Source organism: Myxine glutinosa, chromosome 11 (assembly GCF_964187855.1).
Source record: "Myxine glutinosa chromosome 11, kmMyxGlut1.1, whole genome shotgun sequence".
NCBI lineage: Eukaryota > Metazoa > Chordata > Myxini > Myxiniformes > Myxinidae > Myxine > Myxine glutinosa.
This window is the reverse complement of record NC_136271.1, coordinates 46,296,811-46,303,023: the sequence shown is the minus strand read 5'-3', so window position 1 is coordinate 46,303,023 and position 6,213 is coordinate 46,296,811. Positions and strand designations below refer to the sequence as shown.

Genomic DNA, 6,213 nt, shown 5'->3' with positions numbered 1-6,213 from the left:
GCCAGTTTGGAGAATCAGAAGCAGCCATGTCTGCAGTTCAGGAGAGTTTAAATTTGGCTACCACTCCTCCACGAACTTGGCGTGTTGGTCAGCCCCCAGCTATAGACCTTCCTCATTTGAGGAGTGGGACATTAGTATTTCATCAATAATTGTACAAATGTAACTGTAATCACAGTCAGCGAAAATATGGAGAAATATTATCATCTTTTGTCAAGCACACATGGCCAATATGATTAACCCCAATATGATTTTTTTTTTTTTTGCCTCGAAATATTAAACATTTGTGAAAACATTTGTAGATTGAATATGAATACTCGAATCTGCCAATTTCTAGGTCATTTGCTTATTTTTGGGCGAGTATATAAACACTCTTCAGCTGAATCCTGTCCAACAAATACTTAAGAGTTATAAATACAAGAGAACTAAATCGTTATAAGGAACTCGCCCTCCCTGGTTATTTTGGCTTTTACGGACAAATTGAGTACACGTACTTTAACCCATTCTGTGTGGGTTTGTTCCGTTTCCCTTAACTTGTACAACTTAATGTATTTTCTTTCAGGTCGCATATTCCAGAGTACTCGCAACAAATATTCAAAGGTTTTTTGGTGATCTTCTTACTGTCTGTTTTGGGAAGTTCCTGTCAAAACAAACACAATGTGGTGGCAGGAGCAGCCATCCCAGGGTAAGGGGAAAGCCAACCAAACCTACTTTGCCAGTGGACACATTACCTTGTGTTCAATGTAAGTACCATCTTTGTCGTTCGGTTTCATTTGCATCACCAAAACTAAAATGAAACTGAATAGCATATCAGAATTTGCAAATGGTGGTATTGTTATAGAGGACTCATGAGCTTTGTGGATACAGATTTCATTTGAATATGCATTGTGATCATCAGCACAGAAGTATGGAGCAAGGTTGACCTTGATCACCATTTCATTTGTTGACCATCATGTTGATAAAGCTGCATCAAATTTTTTTGCAACCTTTCCCTTCCCACCACCTCCCAGCCAAAACAAAGTGTCATTTAGTGGCATCACCAAGTGCCAACAAACCTGTATATAACTTTCTTCACTGCAACAGCAGCTTGTAGTCCACATTTCACAAATCTTACTTCAGTTGATCATAATCTACATTCTACCTTAAAATGAAAACAGCTAGCTTCACCATCAAGTAGGGAGCATGTCATGCTGTAAAACGCAAAGACATGTTTTTTTATGAATGGGTTTGATAATATCACCTTGTTAGGTATGGAATGTGGTGTACTTGTCAATGTTCCTAAAAAACGTGCATGAAAGACCACAATTTCATATTTTAGTTCATCTTCTTCCTTTTATACAGGAGCATTGTCCCTGAGGTTTGGGAGATATCCATTGATGCAGATCTACATGAAAAATTTGATAGGGTGGAAATTGGATAATGTTTCATGTTGACCTTTTCTTGTTTTTGTTTTGATGGCCTTTTTTATGCGTTTGTTTTCTAGATGTTTTTTAAATATGTTTTCCTTGTTTTTGCTTCCTTTGTGTGTATTTTTCAATAAACAATTTTTTTTCAACATTCCTTTTGTCAGAATGGGTATGTGGGTGATCTGGTATTAACTGGAGTAATTATTCTTGTCGTAGTTGGAGTATAAATTGGGGAAATGATTCCAGTCATAACATTAGCATAAACTGGAGTAAAGATTCCAGTAGCAACAAGAGTAATGGATGCAATAGCAGTCAGAGTATACTAATTTAATGATTCCAGTATCAACCAGAGTATAGTGAAGTAATGCTGCAGTAGCAATCAGAGTACACTGGAGTAATGGTGCAATGGCAGAGTATACTGGAGTAATGGTGCAGTAGCAATCAGAGTATTGTCATGTGACTACCCTGTAGTGAATACCGCAGGGCGACATGGATGATCAAACGAGCTTTACTCCAAAGCGTTCAATCCAAAAATGACGGTATTCTTTACACGCGAGGGAAAGGAGGATGACGAACTTACCTGGACGGCTTCCACCCGATTTCTTCGCACCTGGATAAATTAACTCAAACCGACACGGAATTAAAATGTACAAATAAACAGGTTTTATTAACGAAATGCTGGTAACAAAATAATGCACGATAAAATAAAGTCGTAACTGCAGCGTCCCCCACACAGACTCAAATACAAACAATGGGAAAAATAACTGTGAAAATAAATGCGTTAATTTGTGGGCACTTAGCTCCGAGCTGCTCTTGAATCTCGTTGGAAATCGTCCCGGTTCCCACGTCCCCGCGTGGGAACGACCTTGGCGTGCAGCTCACTCTTCCAGCCGCCGAGCCCAAAGCGAGCAGGCCGTGCTCGGGCACTCGCCGTCTGCTCCACACCAGCACCCACGTCTCCCAGCGCAAGAGCGCTATGAACTCCAACCACTCGCTGTGAACTCCCAAAGCAGAGCAAGATATCAAATCGTGACTGATCACCACCGAAGCCAGGTCAGAGCCAGCCACGAGAAAATGTTGGCGAGACGACCACTCGCCACCAAACCCAGAACATGCGAGGAAATCAAGAAGCAAGAAGAGAGAAAATGTTGGGCAGAGCATTCTTTTATACTCGGGGCTCTGACGTCATCCGTGTCTGCTCCACCAATCCCATCTTAGCAGTCTTTGTGCCAATCAATCCCTGGACCAATCACTGCTCTTCGGGGCGTGGCTCCACGGCCCTTCCTGATTGAGGTGGTAATGTAGCGGCTGCGGTACCAGCGGTAGTGTTTGATGCCTGGTTTCCGGTCGCTTCTTATTTAGTGTGGTTAATGCACGATTTCCTGGCTAGGTGTGTGTGCTGCATGTGTCATAAGGAACAGGGGAAAAAAAATAAAAGAGGCCATTACATACAGGGGATTTACCATTAATCCCTAGCTAATTAACATATCGCACCCCTCGTGATGGGAACGAAGAAACGCTCTTCCACGACATACGGTCTACCGGATCCCCAACTTATGATACCCCCACAAACGTAACAGTACATTGGAGTAATGGTGCAATAGCAATCAGAGTATACTGGAGTAATGTTACAGTAGCTGAAGTACAGTAATCAGATTATACTCTTAGTATTTCTACAGCAATACATTATAAGTCTACAGAGAATTACTCAAGTACTGCAGATAAAGCTTTGGTCGGACGTGTAGTAAAGGGATGCTATTCCTGCCTGGGGTACTACACCCATCCACACCTCCCCCATGTTTAAACAACCCCCCCGCCCCCTGCCCTGGCTCCCCCGTATGAAAACAAGTACAAAAAGTTTTAATTAAAACAAAAGCCGCGTCGATGTTACACAATGCCTAGATGCAGCTGTGCCTATAACGTCGATGTTATAGGCACAGGACATTCCTATTGATTCGATTACTTGATGTTATTTTTGTGCAAAGTGAAAATATATCTCGGCAATTTCCCGTGTGTGGCGACGAATTTTTAATATATCTCGGCATTTTCCCATCTGTTATTTCAGGCGGTGTATGACTGACCATGCCGCGATTTAAAAAATATATATCTCGGCAATTTCCCATGTGTGGCGACACGTGAACGAAGCTATGCTCCTCTCTCCACATTATTGTGACGACGTATAAATTAAATATTTCATCGTGACGATTGTCATCAAATGGAGGAATTTTTAATATATCTCGGCATTTTCCCGTCTGTTATTTCAGGCGGTGTATGACTGACCATGCCGTGATTTAAAATATATATATCTCGGCAATTTCCCGTATGTGGCGACACGTGAACGAAGCTATGCTCCTCTCTCCACATTATGGTGACGATGTATAAATTAAATATTTCATCGTGACGATTGTCATCAAATGGACGAATTTTTAATATATCTCGGCATTTTCCCATCTGTTATTTCGGGCGGTGTATGACTGACCATGCCGCGATTTAAACAAAATATATATATCTCGTCATTTTCCCGTCTGTTATTTCGGGCGGTGTATGACTGACCATGCCGCGATAAAAAAAAAAAAAATCTCAATGGACTTGAAGTTACAGGCCTTTGAGAATTCATTTCGTTCTATAAAGGGCAACTTTCATCGGATTTTCTTCCCGTTTTTTTTCAACCGAGTCTAAAACTATGTTAGCGACTGTGAAAAATGAAATGATATATCGAATTTGATTTGAAATAAAACTGTGTGAGAGAGGAAGATACCACGGGCCTACAAAACAGGCCTCAAAGCTATGCGAGTGAATAAAATGGTGGATATTTGTTTATATGAAGCCTCTCCCACAATGGGTGGAGCTATGGTTCCCAGAATGGGTGGAGCTTTGAGGTTTTGTCTTCTCTGCAAGAACAAGAAGAAGAACAAGAAGAAGAAGAACAACAACAACAACAGCAGAGGGCACTCTATGACCATTTCTGCGACGCGGCTAAAAAGAACATTAAGTATCAGATACAACTTGCCTTAAATAATGGTTAATGCATTGAATGGCCACTCTGGAAAGGAGTGCAGCACAAACTGTAGATAGGGTTAAACTATAATTAGATACTCGTAGGTACCAAAAATAATTGGGATAGAGTGGTACATAGATATTGGAAGTACTTGTCGGTAGCCAGGGTATGCTGCAGTGTAAAAGGGTCTCATGAGAAGGCCAATCTGCTGCTGGTTTATGTGTTTGGTCATTTCTCAACCTGCAAAATCCTTTATCCCTCCCTCCCTCCCCCCAAATGGTGGGTGGCAAATCAGAGGAACATGACCCTCAGCCATTAGACCCATCCTAATATAAGCAGTCTCTTGTGTCCTCCCTTATCTCAAATCCTATAATAATTGAGATGCCCCACCATCCCACTAACCTCTTCTGCTCTCCTAAAGTTTTCCCCAAAATGCAATTTTCAGAATCTCGTTTGAACAGTATCGTCAACCCAACCTCCATGGCACTGTAGGATGTCTGATGGTTTCAGGGACCGTGGACTTTGACATCACTCATCACCTATATGTTGTTACAATGTCGAAAGAGTTAGAGAATATAGGAAATGTTGTATTTACCTCGAAACTAAAAGTCTCGCATTGGCTCAACAGTTAAGGTGGCTGGCTTGAGATTTAGGGTCCTGAGTTCAAGCTCTGTCATGCCGTTGAATTAACACCACATGGGTTGACTCAGCCAGTCATCCTTCTGAGGCCGGCAAAATGAGTACCAGAGGGCATTGCATCAGCAGCATTCACACCCCCAGAAAATGATGCAACCAGCAGCCACATGCTGCACACAAATCACCACCTTGAAACTAATTGTGAAAAGTTCTGTTCACTTGTGGGGAACTCTTGAATTAGTTACGAGTGAGACCGTATTACTGGGTTCACTTTGTTGAACCGCCTTGTTGTAATGTTTAAAGTAAAGTCACTTTTTCGGTTACTCCGTATTCTAAAGGAGTAGAACTAAATATTTAAGCTTTATGAAGAATAAAATAAACCCCTGCTTTTAAATTGAAAAACAATTTGTGGGTCATCAACATGCCATGGGCCAGATTTCCGCCAATTAGTGGATTTTAATTTTTTGCCCTCAGAATTAGCCTATTAAATAGCTTAAGTTCCTTTATTGTGAAACATTGGCAGGAGAATAGCAACCCGGAGTCAGAGGTTCGTTTCATATCTGTGGTCAAATTAATTATATTTTTATTTTTTCCCCCTTTGTAAATAAGTTTAATTGATTTTCTCATCTTTCTTTTTCATTCCATACTATCAGGTCTGACTGGTGCAAATTAGTTTTTCAGGTGTTCATTCACACATTATAATAAAATGCTCAAATTGAAGTTGGAAAAAATTGTTCTCGTGACTCACGTGATTGCGCGCGCACACACACACACACACACACACACACACACACACACACACACACACACACACACACACACACACACACACACATACACACACTGTGGCCACAAAGTCCCTATGCATGCCAGAATTTAGTTAGGATTTATCTATATGCTCCCCTCCATTCTCCACACAAATTTGAATTTTTCTCCATGTTCTTCTGGACATCATCTTCCATGTTGAGGGTTGGAGGTCATAAAAGTAACCCCTGACGGCTGTTTTGAGGTCTTCAACTGTTAGGCGGAGATGAGAAATTTCCTCTTTCACAATGCCACAAAGCGAGTTGTCACATGTTGTTAAGTCTGTAATTCGAGGAGACCACACTATCTCAGATCCACGTCCAATCCATCGTCCACTGAATTTGTTGTCGATATATTCTCTAACTGCGACAG

The 6,213-nt window shown here is 41.3% G+C and overlaps 1 long non-coding RNA gene across 1 annotated transcript; it reads left to right on the top strand.

Annotated features, from left to right (window-relative positions):
• The first annotated feature begins 600 nt into the window (after positions 1-600).
• Positions 601-1,554, top strand: LOC137436637 (uncharacterized). The gene is made up of 2 exons (XR_010986329.2): positions 601-740; positions 1,339-1,554. It is a non-coding gene; the product is annotated as an uncharacterized LOC137436637 (long non-coding RNA).
• Positions 1,555-6,213: the final 4,659 nt, after the last annotated feature.